Source organism: Phyllostomus hastatus, unplaced genomic scaffold, assembly GCF_019186645.2.
Source record: "Phyllostomus hastatus isolate PE091 unplaced genomic scaffold, TTU_PhHast_1.1 phas_contig_40, whole genome shotgun sequence".
NCBI lineage: Eukaryota > Metazoa > Chordata > Mammalia > Chiroptera > Phyllostomidae > Phyllostomus > Phyllostomus hastatus.
In genome coordinates this window covers 50379764-50394162 of record NW_025333872.1, presented here as the reverse complement: position 1 = coordinate 50394162, position 14399 = coordinate 50379764, and positions in this window count along the sequence as shown.

The following is a 14399-nucleotide window of genomic DNA, read 5'->3' as shown; positions in this document are numbered from 1 at the left end:
TTTCTAAAAAATGAAGAGAAAAAGGAATTAACTAGTATTTCAGGGCATTTATTCTCACTTTTGACACCAACAAGACATCTAAGTAACTTTAATAGTAAACATTAGATAATGTGTTTTTCATGGATGTAATTAAAACTGATCAATGTAATTTGCTGGTCACTTATTTACAATTAAATAGTCTTACATTGATTATAAAATCACTCTGATATGGCTGACATCAGTAATAGAAAATAGTTTTTAACATTTAGAAATTTTGAGTCATACAATACAGGTCATTGATGTGAAATTCAGTAGCCGTGATAAGGTAAGTGGGTACTTACTAATAAGCAAAGTTTTAAAGAGTCCAATTGGCTGGCAAGGCTTGAAAATCATTGTCAATTTTTATAAGAGTTTATCTCAGGTTTCTTCATAGCAAGTCTAGGATTTACCCAAACTTACCTCAATAATTTTTTTTAAAAAATCCAAAATGTATGGTCTATAAGATATAATATAAAGGTACAAAAGTGAAATAAGTAATGGGTTAATGCAGTTCTTCTCAAAGCCTTTACTGTTTCAATATGGATTATGATTCTCCACAAGGGAGAGAGGGAGTTATAATAGAGTATATGATGTATCTTAAACTCTTTTGGCCATTATATCACTCATCTATTGCCACAATAATTCTGGATGACAAACCACACCAAACTCAATGGCTTAAAACAATCATCATTTATTCTCACTGATCTGCAGTTTGACTGAAACAGCCCTGCTTTAAGCTGCAGGTCTGTGAATGTGGGTGTTCCACACCCCTTCCCCCTCCTCAGCCCACAGCAGTTTCCTCTCAGGCCATGGCAGATACGAAACAGGCAGTGAAAATGCATGCTAGCCGCTGAGTCCTAGTGTTAGAATTGTCTTACTGTCTCTCTAATCCACATTCAGCTGGACAAATAAGTCACATGGCCAAACCCAAAGTAAAGGGATGATAAAATGTGTTCTGTCTGTTTCATGGAACTAGATCCAGGGAAGGGTAAAAGACCTGGGACTAGTAATTCAATCTCTCAAAACCCCTTTGTTTCTAGGTCATCTCATGGCCCTAGTATTCTATGGAACACACTTTCAGAAATACTGCAGATCTCATTGGTGCACAAAATGTCATCAAAGAGCAACATCCTGAGATGCAGCAGTCGGTGCGATATTTTAAAACAGCATACTCTGAATGGGCAGTCACTACTATATTCCTATAAGAGAAAGGTTCTTTTTGTGAATGGGACTTCATAAAGCTCCTCCTACTGTCACAACTCATTAAAAATTCTACCCCTAGAGTGAATGTGAACACTGTGTGTTCAGTTTAGGGAGAACAAACTGCTCCATAGCCTCAGCCAGAATACTGTGAAGCACTTTGGAGGGAAACAAATCCTTCTGTAGGAGTGGATGATTAGGACACAGTTCTCACAGGCTGTATTTTGATTTGAGTAAGTACAAAGCTGTCAGTAGGTAGATTGTTGAGAGAAATGACATCCCAGCCCAGCCCAGGCTCCTCAAAAAAAGCCATGCCAGGTCAGTGTGGGGATGTCCCTAAACAACCCCTCAGTGAGTAGCAATAGTCACTAGGACCCAATGGGAGTTCTTGCCATTCATAAATATACAGGTGTGGAGCACAGTGAACTTAATTCTCATCAGAATGTGTGGTCAGTCATCAATATTCCTCTTGTTAGTTTTATAAGACTAGAATCAATGAATCCCATCAAAGATTCTCAAACCAGATAAAAATGTATTGGATAAGCAGAGTCAGAAGTATGTGTCCAGAGTGGGACAAAACCAGTTTCCCCACGCACACCACCAGTTACACTGCAGTAGTTTGTGTCAAACCACTAATCATCAGATAAATGCAAGTTAAAACCACAGTGAGATATCATCTCACACCTGTCAGAATGGCCATCACCAAGAAATCAACAAACAACAAGTACTGATGTGGATGTGGAGAAAGAGGAATTTGTTTGAACTGTTGGTGGTAAGGCACACTGGTGCAGCCACCGTGGAAAGCAGTATGGAGATGCCTCAAAAAATTAGAAATACATCTGCCTTTTGACCCAGTGATCCCACTTCTGGGAATAAATCCGAAGGAACCCAAAACACTAATTCAAAAGAACATAAGCACCCCTATGCTCATTGCAGCATTATTTGCAACTGCCAAGATATGGAAGCAGCCCAAGTGTCCATCAATAGATGAGTGGATAAAACAACTGTGGGACATTTACACAATGGAATACTGCTCAGCTGTAAAAAGGAAGAAAATTTTACTCTTTGCAACAGCATGGATGGACCTGGAGAACATTATGTTAAGTGAAATAAGCCAGTCAGAGAAAGACAAGTACCATATGATTTCACTCATATGTGGAATCTAATGAACAAACTGAACGAACAAGGAAAATGGGGACAGACTCATAGATGGAGGACAGAATGACAGCTGGAGAAGGTAGAGGGATTGAGCAAAAAGGCTTGGACAACTGATGGACAACAGTGTGGTGACTGCTGGGAGGAGGGGGTATAAGGGGACTAAAGAATAATGGAAAATACAATAAAGATTAAATAAAACACAAAAAATGTTTTCCCATTAAAATAAAAAATAAAATGTATAATCAAATGATTCCACACTTGCTTGTAAAAATTCTGATTTGTTGAATTTTGTGGCCAATTTCTCCAATCTTTCAAGTTTTTCTCTGAACTTTCTAATTTAATGGGCAAATACATGATGTTACACTGTGTACTCTGACCACTTGGATTATAGAATAGAGAAGGATTCTGAAAGATGTTATAATCATCATTAATTACCATAGGGACCATTTACTGAGCACTTACTACATGCTAGGCCTGGTTCAAGTGTTTTTTCATGTCATCTCCATGAAGCCTCCCAGCCACCCTAAGAGGGAAGAATTATAACATTTGTTTTCAGAAGGAACAACCGAGGATTAGAAATGCTAAAGAATCTACCCAAGGTCCTAAGCCTAGTTGTAAATGATGATACTGGGACATAATCAGGGCTTCCTGTCTTCAGACTTTATTAGGATTCCTTGTGTAAGAAGAAGTGTTCTAGCTCCAGCTTTACAAATGTCACCTTACTTGCTGAGTAGCAACAGAGTCCAAGAGATTTGATCAGAGAAAACATGAAGCTTGTGGTCATTATCAAGTAGTTTTGCTAGGTTAATAGTTTGGGGGGTACCAAAGAGATTTAAGCAGGCTGGGCCAAATTTTCTAAAAAGAAACTAGTTCTACCCTGACTGGTGTGGCTCAGTGAATTGAGTGCCCGCCTGCCAACCAAAGGCTCTCCAGTTTGATTTCCAGTCAGAGCACATGTCTGGGGTGCTCAGCAGGTCCCCAGTAGGAGGGAGTGTGAGAGGCAACCACACATTAATGTTTCTCTCCCTCTCTTTCTCCCTTCCCTCTCTCCAAAAATAAATAAAATCTTAAAAAAAATAAAGAAACTAGTTCCTTGGAGGTATTATAGGTTTCTTCTTTCCTGCTTCCTTCTCTCCCTCCCTCCCTTTCTTTGAATCTTTGGGACATCAGTAAACATTTGCTGAAATAAAAAAGGTCAGATTTCTATTCCTTAATTTCCTAGCTGAAAGCACCTACAGGAACCTATGTGACTACTAGAGCTACTGGAAAACAAAAAACAAAAACAAGCTCCTTGAAAGCAGAGGTATTTTAACATTTTGTTCTCTAACAGGCGTGTCCAAACCTTTTGGCATCTCTGGGCCACACTGGAAGAAGAGTTGTCTTCGGCCACATATTAAATACACAAAGAGTAATGAAACAAAAACATCTCATAATATTTTAAGTAAATTTAAAACATAATATGGCCCAAGGGCAGCGGGTTGGACACCCCTGCACCTCCCAAGTGCCTAGAAGAGCACAGGGCGTACAGCAGGCGCTCAGGAAAGATGTGATGATGGGAGGAGAGGCACTTTCAGTTGCGAGGGTAAACCCGGAGTTTGGCGCTGGGCCATTTTTTTTGTTTGACATGCCCTCTGGAAATGGAGACCCGGTTAGCTGGTAACCTGTCTTACACCCCAATCTGGGAGCCAGACCCTCCCACTCCTCCCCACTATCCTGCTGCTGGAACCAGCTGCGTAGTTTGGCAATGAGGGCTTGTCAGCTAGGTTTGCAGTCGGCAGTCACCTGCTGGACACCGTGTTACTCCACAGAGGGAGGACGGTGACCACTCAGGTCACACTTCCAGGGCCGGACCTGGGGGGTCGGAGGCCCCAAGAGTAGCAGCAGGCGCGGGGAGACCTTTGGCGCCTGCTGCACCCATTGATCCACCCAGGGGGCAGGTCACCTCCAACAGCCCCATCTCTGAGTATCTTCTCTCAGTCCCCAGCAGGTAGAGTGTGCTTCTGCAGGGACACCTGCAGGATGGAGTGGGGTGGGTGGCCAGCTGGTTTCACACTCAGTAAAGAAAAATGGTAACCCAGGTGGGGAAAGAAAAGCAGAATGGCTCTCAGGGAAGCAGCAGCCTCTGCTCAGGGAGTTGGAGTGCACAGGGCCAGTGCACCAGGAGGGCCTTTCTGGGAGGAAATAGGCTGAAATAGAGTGATGAAAAGGAGTCCTTGATGATCAGCTGGTTATATTTTCCTAACCCACAGTCCAGGAGGCCTTTTATGAACTAGAAAAGCCAAATACATTTCCTCACCCAGGATCCTGGGTCCACGCCTTTGGGCGGCCTTCTGTGAAGGCCCCTCCCCACCTGGTGAACTTAGTATTACTCCTATGTCACTTGAAGTTTGCGTTGTCACCTGAACTCCGATGCTTGTAGGAAGTTAGCAGCTGTGGGGAACTGGCGGCAGTGGGTAAGGAGGGGCATGGGCCTTTGCAATAAGAGAGAAATAGCTTCTTTCTTTAGCAACTAAAGAGAGGTGTGCTTTTTTCTAATTCTTAATAAGGTTTTGTCCCTAAAGTCTGATATCTTTATTTGTAGTGGAATTTTCTTATGAAAATGCCTTCTGAAGTTACTGCTAATAAACAGACATGAACATGAAATGGTTTCTGTTTGATGCCAGCACAGAAATCTCACTGAGAAAACTCAGTGCAAATTTGGAGGCAGGGTGTTTTCAGTGAATGTCTTCTAACTTTTTAATATTGCATTTCCTATATAAACAACCTGTTTGTTGGTATAATTTAGTGAGTAGAGGTGTGGAGAGCGGTGCTGACTGATTGGATATGACTGAATTGGGTGGGGAGCCCATTATTTATATTTTGTTTGGATCATGGTACCTTTTAATGTCACAGTTGAACTGGCCTTTTGCAGAGTGGCCACACACTCATCTATCATCTCTAGGCTATGATAAGATCATTACAAGGGCAATATTGTTCGACTCTCAGCCTAGCACAGGTTCTTAAACTGCATAAAGCTTCCAATTCCAAGAAAAGCTTTTCTAGCCTGGGAAATAAAGTGCCACCAACGCACAGGCCACCTAATGGTTCTGAAATATTAATGTAGATCGTTAAACAGATTGAGAAGGGAAGGGAAGCCACCAGCACTTTAAAGTGGACCCAGGAATAGTCCTGTGAGTCCAACATGTTGTGAACACATCGATTTCATTTTTAGTATCAACTTGACTTTCCTCAAATACCAGAAAATGGATTTCTGGGAGACGACTATTGAAATATAATGGTAAGTCCAGCTTTGAGAAGCTGGCTGTAGCACTCGACACGAGGGATGCGCTAAATGGCTAAGATGCAGCACTTGTCCTGCCAGACACTGCCAAATCCGGAGTGTACTGGGTTAGTCCCAGGGAAGGACACAGGGCTTTCCCTCCACAGGGCGTTCGGAAACCCGTTAACTCCGACGTCTGGAACAGTGTCTGGTCAGAGGCCCTGGGTGCCCTGGGAAGGAGAGTTACAGCTCCTACTACACAGAAGACAAAGGATCAGATTGGAAATGCTTCCAAGGCAGGATGTCTCTGCCTTTCACCACGAAACCCCCTCCCCTACTGTGACACTCCTTCCTACAACCCAGCTAGGAGGAACCAAAGGCTGCCACTTACCTTCTGTCTCAAATTTACCTGCCCCCAATCCCTTGAGAATTATTGTTAACATTCTGATGCTCAGAAGTGAGATGAAATACATATAGGTGGGGGAAATTGATGAAAGTAGGGGATGGGGAAAGAAAAGGGAGAAGCTGTCTTTATGTCTCAGGGCTTAAAGAAAAGAAAGAGCTTATCAAGAGCTTACTCTATTTTAAGCAATGTTTGGGCACTTCATTTCATTAAGTCCTCACAGTAATTATGTAGGGCAGGGAGCATTATTCACACTTCAACAAGAGAGAAATCATCAGTAAGAAAAATGAGGATCAGAGAGGTTGGTGACCACTTGAATTCACACAGCTATAAAAAGTGGCAGGGCTGAAATTAGGCCCTAATCAGTATGATTCCTCCTGGAAGGTGAGTATGCTTTACTTGTAGGCGTGGAGGAAAGCCCAAGTGGCTCTGTTCTCCCTGTCTAACTCTTTCTCAGCTTCTCTGAGGAGGAGCTGGGGCTAAATCTGCCAAAAGCTATGCCCCAGGGGCATGTATGGACTCTTCCCGGAGACGAGGGATCCACAGGCTGCTCTCTCCCCTCCTTCCTCCTCCCCTTACCTCCATCTCCGTGTCATTCCTCTGGTCCCAAACTGTCAAGTGCCAGGTTTCCAGAAGCCTTGGCATGTGTCCTTTCTCTCCCTGGGGTACCCCCTTTCACCTCATGCCTGGGTTTCTTCTTTCTGTCTCACACAAACAACTGCAGATGTTATAAAAACGTGTCCAAATAAAGCGGGAAATGCACATCTAAAGAACCCAAGAAGCATGGCTTCAGGGTCGGCAAATCCAGGCCCTGGTGTTTTTGAGTAACTGGATCCATTGATGATGGTGGGAAAGGGGTGAAGGTGACTGTGTAGAGTTGCTTGGGCAGGATTGGGGTCCCTCTCTCTAGGGAAAGGGCAGGAGGAAAAGTACATGTAGGAAATACTAAGAGAGGAAGACAGAGAATGGTTCTTATCCAGGGCAATCTTTAAGATTACAGAGAAGTTTTCAAAAATGACATTTGACTATAAAATTAATGCTGACAAAGTGACAGCATTTTGTAAATTTCTTATGACAGCTAAATACCATGCGACACAGCAACAATTGTGTATTTCATTAAATATAAGTCAGAAAAACTTTGGGGTACACCTAATTTAATTAAAATACAATTCTTAAGTTTTTCTGCATACTGAAGTCTAACCGAGTAGCTCATAGATCTCAGCCAGCATTCAGCATGATTATTGGATCACTTGTCGCAATGAACACACACATACAATGCATGCTCACGAAGAAAATACTGTGTTATCCTGAGACTCTAACATTCTGAGAGACCTTGGAAACTATGCTTCGTGAGAAGGGGTTTTATCCTTGAGGATTTATAATAAGCATGTAAAACACTGGCAAAGCTTTTGCTACACTGAATTCCAGTCTCATACATTTAGCAGCTCATTATCCCAATTTCAAAGTATGTAAGTTAAGTGCCACTGCTCTGCAAAGCATTAAAAACATTAAAGTATCTTCATCTGGGTTCTAAATATACCTAACATCCCAAACTTTCTAAATAATCAGGTTACTCACTATATCATGCTCCGATTACTCATGTTCACGAAGATGAAACTTAGTTTGGGGTTTTTTAAGCCTATATAGGCTGATGTGCCATATAGGCTAATATACTTACATGAATATGCCTTTAATCTTAGACATGTCTTTAAAAAAGCATGTATTGCCTCTCTTCTTAAAAATCTAGGTGATCCCTGACCAGTGTGGCCCCGTTGGTTGGGCCCCGTCCCACAAAGTGAAAGGTCTCCGCTTCGATTCCTGATCAGAACCCATGCCTGGGTGGAAGGTTCTGTCCCAGGTTGGGGTGCATACAAGAGGCAACCAGTTGATGTTTCTCAGACTCTCTTTCTCCCTCTCTTTCCTTCTCTCTAAATATAAGTAAATAAATAAGTAAAATAATTTTTTTAAAAATCTAGGTGAATTTTTCCTCCAACTAAAACACTTTAGAAATTTAAAAGAGAAATGGCTCTTTTATGGGGGAGATTATTTGACAGAACAAATAAAAACATCTTTTCAAATACAAATGGTATAAAATTATATACTATTAAAGTATTTCATTGGATAAATTCCACTTAAAATATTTTATATTTTCAAAGCCAGAAGGCAAATTTATTTGTACAGTTTTTTCTGTATAGAGAGCTTCTGTATCAGAGATATATGTAGCTTTTTCAAAATATTTCTTGGTTCTTTGCAAGTGGCAATGATAATCTATAAAAAAAATGTCCAATTAGCTCTTAGAAGCAATTTGGGGTCTTGACAAGAGAAAAACATTTCAGGGGCACCATGTGTGATTGTTTCCACCATCTTTTCAGGGCAAAGTCAAAGGTCAACCACACACAGCTTCAGTTCAATGGAGATTGAACCCAAACAGGGTTCAGTCTTTGACCCTACCACTCACTAATGGGGTGACTCATGCAATGTCCTTGTCCTTGGAGCCTCAGTGTCCCATTTGCGAGATGAAGGTAACACTCATAATGTTATTATGAGAATTAAATGAGATAATATACATAAGGAGTGGAGTATAGTATCAGCACATTACTTTCTATAAATTTTCCTTATTATAATTGGCATTTTACTTTTCTGTGTTGGCTTTTATTTTTCTTTTTTTTTTCATGAACATCTAGGAGGTAATTTTAAATTTTTAGTGTATTTCTGTACATATCGTCTTGAACCTTCTTCAACCATGGGAAAGGCTTGTTTTTAACATGTGCTTTATATTTATTTTTCTCATTGAAGTCACAGGTATGCTTGTGAGTGGGAATGCACATGTGTGTATGTGTAAAAACCCATCTAGCACATGGAGACATTAATTCTAGTCTATCCATTGACTCATAAGTACCTTGAGAATTCAACATTAGTTCTGGGAAAACACTTTGTTATGGCCATTCTTGAAGAGAAATCTAGTGTGGCAGTCATTACGTGGAAAAAGTTATATACCTTAATGGTAGCAACTTGTGCCCCAAACCACCAGCTGTTACAAGATATATGTAAAAAAGATAAAGTTGCGTACCTTCACCCAGCCTATCCTGACCCTCACTAGTATCTGAGAGTCAAAACTGGGAGGCATCCCTGGCTGATATAGCTCAGTGGATTGAGCATGGGCCTGCAAACCAAGGGGTCACCAGTTCAATTCTCTATCAGAGCACATGCCTAGGTTTCAGGCCAGGTCCCCAGTAGAGGGCGCATGAGAGGCAACCACACACTGATGTTTCTCTCTGTCTTTTTCTCCTTCCCTTCCCCTCTCTCTAAAAATAAATAAGTAAAATCATGTTAAAAATTAAAAAAATAAAACAAAACTGAGAGGCAGACTGGTGGAGGGTAAAGGGTGAGGTATTTCTGCTCTGTCTCCATCTATGACAAATGCTATGGGTTGATTATTTCCTTCTTGCATTGGTTTGAGTGGCTCTGTGCTTTGAGTGAGTCTGTGTCCATTTTTAGCCACAAGGAGCTGTGAGAGGGGAGAGTTTAGATTATGTCAGATCAATAACTATAATTGTACCCCTCCTACCATTAATTAATTTAGCAATGAGCATGTGGCACAATTCCAGCCATTGATACTTGTGAGGAAGTCTGTAGGAAAGGCTGCTGCTCAGAAGGACATTTTGGACCTTCTGTAAAACATCCGCAAAGAAGCAATGCTCTATTTTTTTTCTGGCCTCTGTTGTGGTTATGTGACAATGTGGGGTGTGAAGCTGTTGTACCCTTTTTGTGTGCCTGAGGGGACCAGCCTTGGGGAAAGCTAACGTGAGGAGGGTAGCTGCAGCAGGAAAAGGTGGAAAGGACCTGAACTCTTGATGTTTCATGAGGCCACTGAAATAAACAATTTAGGGCTGGATCTTCTGAAACTGGCAGTTGATGGCATCCCAACTGGTATGTCAAAGAAAACCAAGCCAGGAATCTCTTGTAAGAAACCTATCATTGGGTATATATGGGTTAAATATTCAGCTAGAGTCTATTGCTGCCTTTGTTGAAGGGATACAGATTATTGCTAATGGTTTTTGACCTAACCTGTTATTTTAATACCTTTTTGAAAAAATGATTAACCTTCTATAAGCTTGTTAATCTTTTCTTGTCTTTTATTTTATTATTGTCAAAATTCTACATAATATTTTGTACCTACATAAAAAATTTTAAATCATTTTGTTTTTTATGTTTTTTTATTGTTGTTCAGTTACAGTTGTCCCACCTTTTTCCTCATTGCTGTCCCCTACCCCATATCCCCCATAGCAAACCCCCTCCATTGTCCATTTTAAAATACATCTTAGAGAGAAGTGAAGGGAGGAAGAAAGAGAGGGAGAGAAACTTCAATGCACAAGAGATACATTGATCAGTTGCCTCTCACACACCCCCAACTAGGGACCTGGCCTGCAACCCAGGCATGTGCCCTGACTGGGAATTGAACCAATGATCTTTCCGTTTGCAGGCCAGCACTCAATCCACTGAGCCACACCAGCCAGGACTGGTTTTGTATGTTTTATGCCATAAATACTTTTAATCTTTCATATATTTATCCATTTATTTCTATTATATTGTTTCTTCTTTACCTCTTTTTATATTTTGCTTATTGTTTTCATGACCTCTTTTGCTTTCAATATAGTTTCTCTTTTAAATGTGTGTATTTTATTTTTTAAAAAAGGAATGATATAGTAGAAAACACATGACATTTTCTGTCAAACTTTGTTTTATATACTGGCTCTGCCACATACTTTCTGTGTAGCTTTTGGCAAATTCCTTAACCTAAAGCAAAAGAATGGTAGCGAGCATGGAATGTATTTAATTGCAGAATAAATTTTAAAGCAAGTGTAAGGATTAGAAATGCATGCTATATGCCCTGAAAATTCTTAGTTACATACTTATCAAAATTTAGAAGAAGACGAGGGAAAGAAGGTAGGTGGTAGAATAAATTTTTTTGTGGTCTCATGTGTAATAAATGTGAGTCAAAGGATATATTATTCAACTGACATAACAAGTATTTTTATAAGAATATAAAAATGTACAAAGTTAAAAACTATATGTTAACTAAATTGAGTAGTGGAGGGCCAGAAGGAAAAAAGCCAGGAGGAGGAAATATGCTACTGTTATCATTGCCCATATTAAAGAACTAAGTAAGATAATGTCAAAAGAATTAAAATCTAAAAGCAGCATATAAACAGAAATAACATATGGAACAAAAAATGTTCTTAAATACATTTAAAAACAAAATAAGTGAAAATGCATTTAATAAAACAAAATAAATTAAAATAAAAATGCAAAACAGATGAATAGATATATTTCATATACATGTATATACACACACATATATGTGTTTAACAGAAGACAAAATGTGAAAGACTTCTGGAATTGTTTGTTATGCAAGATAATATATCTCCTTCATGTATGAGCCATTGTGTTGGGTCTTTTGAAACTAGTGGTCAAGGCATCCCAAATAATTCACCTACCCAATAAAGTATACCTAACCAGAAGCCCTTTGCAAGGAACCCAAACCTTCATTCCAGAGTGAAAACCGAACATCACTTATACCTAACACCTAGTGTTTGAGGCTCAATTTGATGAACCTGCACTGGGGGTTTGGGGAGAAGTAGAAAAAGTCACTTCCCCATCAAGAATTCATCCATGAATTCAGATGGCACCCATAATAGGGTCCCAATTGAGACTGTTTTTATGCCATAGATGTTACAGTTGTGAACAGTCATCTTGAGTGCAGTCAGGGAAAGGTAAGTTGTTAGGAATCATTAACTGAGGTTTAGTTTAGGAGGCAGCTTTGACATGGAGTTTTGTTGAGGTGGGAGAGGAAGCTACCCTAGCTGTGGAGTGATGGGAAGAATACAAAGAAGGCTCAACTCAATGAACACCAAGACACATGGGGAGCAAGGGGTCTCCTGGTGCCTGAAATCAGAGTCTAGAATATGAAATAGATGCAAGCTATATGGGGAGCTGTCAGGAGGGATAAAGGCTGGAGAAAGAAACTGTTAATTCAGTCAATAAGCATGTATTGAGTTTACACTATGTGTTTTCAATTGCTTACAGCTTGGGGAAGGGAAATGTGAACACAGAACTAAAAATCACTATATGTGTACAAAACCTGAAAACACAGAAGCAGGCAAGACTTACACCTCTGGGAAAAAATATTCAGGGACTATTTCTCCAAGAAGGAGATTAGCTCATCTCCAACCAAGAAGGTAAACCAAGAAGGTGGTGAGGAGTTCTCCACATCAATAGGTAGGTAAAGAGACTTTCGTGCAGAGAGAACATGAGCAGAGGCACAGGTACAAAGTTAGCAGCAATAATAGCAACAACCAACAGTTACGTGCGGTTACTGTGTGCCAAGTGCTCTGCTTACCCCATCTCATTTCCTCACGATGATTTTACAAGATGGGTTGCATTGCCCTCGTTAAACAGGTAGGAAACTGAAGTTAAAAGGGGTTAAGTAATTTGCCCACATTCTCACTCAAGGTAGGGTAGAGTCTGGATTCACACTCAGCATCCCCAGGCTTATACATCCACCCATGTCCAGATCCGCATAGAGGATGAGGATTTTCCTAGAGGCCGGGACCCAGCTGGAGGAAAACCACTCCAGTCACAACCTGATGCCCAGGAGTAGAACTTTTCTTCTTTACAGCCACTCTCTTCTTTGTTCTTATAATACTTAGTCCTGCAGGAACTGTTTAGCACAAAAGTACCAATAGTATCTCAACTCTATTAAATAAAAACCTCCTATTGGTAGTGTCCTTTCTGCTTTACAGGAATCTTCTAGATACTCGGGAGAAGGAGGACCTGTGGAATTTGGTGGTAGGGTAGCGGAAGTGCCATGTTCCATCTGCAAACACACATCTCTAATTGACTCCCTGGAATCTTGAAGCAACACAGTGTACTTGCATACAGGCAAGTCTGGCTGCCTGGGAGGAGGCAGAGATGAAGCCAGCAAATGGGTTTTGGGAAAGGAGGCAGAACCACAAAGTTTGGAGGAAAGAGCTAGGCCATTATAACAAGAGATACTCTCATATCATTGGAAATTTGGTAGGCTAAGAGCAAGTTAAGAAACTCTATTAAATAAACTACTATTTGTACATTTCATTTGCTCCACAAATACTTTAAAGGTTATAGGCATAGAATTGTGAAGCTCTGTAGGAGAATTAAATAATAACTAACATTTATGAGCACTTGCCCGTACTCTCTGGCACAGCACCTTACATGTATTGTTTCGTTCAGTCCTCAAAACAACCCTCAGAAGGTAAGTGCTCTATCCCCCATTGGGGTGAAGATTCTAAGGCAGAGAACAGTGAAGTGACCTGCCCAGGGTCACCAAAGCTGGTTTCAGAGCCAGGACCCAGTTTTAGGCACTGAGACTCCAGAATTTACGCTCTTAAATCAGGGCACAGACCTCCAAGTCCTCCTCATTTCTGTGTGAAATTATTTTAGTATGTTAGTGGTTTGGTGAGTATTTTCTGGGCTATAGCTGGGTTCCTATCAAGCATTCTTTCTCACAAACACTCCTTATCAGGGATGCCACTCAATTCACTCTGGAGAGAAAAGGATCTAGTCCAAAAAGCCTGGAATGAAAACCAAATGTGTGCTTTAAAAAAAAAAAGAGTCACTAAGTTCCTATGAGACAATAAATAATGCTAGCAGATGTTCAGCAATAAACAACTGGGGGGGGTGGTGCTCAGGTGCCAGTATTTCTTTATTAAATAAAACATCTTTGTTTGTTTCTTTCTTCAGGATAGAATAGAGGGTGATAAGTATATGAATTGCTAAATTTTTATTTGGACCACAGCTTAGGACAATCTGTCCTTTTAAAATTAAAAATAATAATGATAGTAATAAAAAAGCAAATGAATTATTACCTTTCATGACCAAGTTAAGGATTAGCAGTTAGGAAAACCCTTGTTTTTACTGTGTTAGATTTCTGATTGTCAAACTAACCTGTATCTTATTTTACAAGCATTTGACCTATTTGAAAGAAGTATAAATTATCTAAGGGGTTCCTTTGTTAAATTCACAACCCTAACTTGAAATTTGTTCAAATATGTGATAATGTTTCATCATAAAACCTACAACAGAACTGAATATTAAATATTTCATGCATCTCTTCTGGGATTGTAACATTTGAATGAATATATATTTTCTTCATGTTTTGGAATTTAGTTCTATGTCATCAGGACCCCTCAGCGGAATACTGAATATTGACAGCATAACTTTGTATATATTGCATTATATACCCAACCCTCAAGTTTTACGACAGCCAGCTTTTCATTCAACCCTGAAAATCCCAACATAGATGGCATTTTAGTGGTGGTAGCA